The sequence below is a fragment of the Brassica oleracea genome, chromosome C2 (assembly GCF_000695525.1).
Source record: "Brassica oleracea var. oleracea cultivar TO1000 chromosome C2, BOL, whole genome shotgun sequence".
In the NCBI taxonomy this organism is placed as follows: Eukaryota; Viridiplantae; Streptophyta; class Magnoliopsida; order Brassicales; family Brassicaceae; genus Brassica; species Brassica oleracea.
Window position 1 is genome coordinate 21,581,751 of NC_027749.1, and position 1,110 is coordinate 21,582,860.

The following is a 1,110-nucleotide window of genomic DNA, read 5'->3' on the forward strand; positions in this document are numbered from 1 at the left end:
CTCTCGGAGCGACGTCTCGCAGCGACCACGTGAGGTCGCTCGCGTTTCCTGTCGCTGGGAGCGACGTGATCAGAGCGACTCTGCTAAGTCGCTCACGTTTTCTGTCTCCGAGGCTCGAGAATCGCTGTCGGAGCGACGTCTCGCAGCGACCACGTGAGGTCGCTCCCGAGCCGGTCCAGGTAAGTCCCTCTTCGATTTTGTCCAGTTTAATTCGAGTTAACCAGCCTTCAACCTAACCGGACGACCCTAGACCTACCCATACCCACGACCTTCATCTCTTTCGCTCTCCTTTCCTCTCACAAACACTCATACTCTCTCAAACAAATCCACACCAAAAATCTCCTAACTTTCTCAATTATCACCCAAATCTCCTAGTTCTTGTTTCTAAATCTAAGCTTTCGCCCCAACAGTCTATTCCTCACCATCCATCCAAAGCAAGGTATTGTGTTTTTAAATTCAAATTCGTAGGCCTATGAACTCTAGAATTTGAAAATCGAAATTTGGTCATTTTCTTGCTTGATTGTGGTAAAATAGACTAGGGAAAGTTTATATATCAAGTTGGGTTGTTGAATTGATGGTGGAATTGAGTTTAATTTCAACTTTGGAAAATTAGGGTTTATGGATTTGGGGCTTTTCGAAATTGATCCTAATTGAGTCTGTTAGTGGGTGAGTTAGTATGTTAAGGTGTTGAAAGGTTTGATTAGAGAACCCTCTCATTCTAGAATTACTTTGATTATTGAATTTTACTTGTCTTGTAATTTTCACATGATGAAAAGATTGAGAATTGTGATTTTTTACGTTGCCTCTTGAAGTTTACATTTGCAAAGTCAATCCACTTATCCCTTTTCAAGTTTTGTATTTCTCAGGTACAATGGTTAGGAAAACTAAGGGAAAGTCGGATGCTGAGAGGCAAGAACCAGAAAGTCAAGAGTCTTCGTTGAGAGGAAAGGCTTTAGCCTCGGAACGAGCTGGTTCTGGGTCACAAAAGACTTCTCGACAGAAAACCGTGGCTGCAAAGAAGGCAAAGGAGCAAGAGAAGAGGGCAGGAAAGAGTATAGCAGTTGCCACAGATGAGGCGAGTGGCGATGAAAGTGCAGATGAGCAGGCTCG

The 1,110-nt window shown here is 43.7% G+C and overlaps 1 pseudogene; it reads right to left on the minus strand.

The window, feature by feature from the left end:
• The window catches only part of LOC106323689, a 16,734-nt pseudogene that overhangs the window by 7,285 nt on the left and 8,339 nt on the right, over window positions 1–1,110 (minus strand).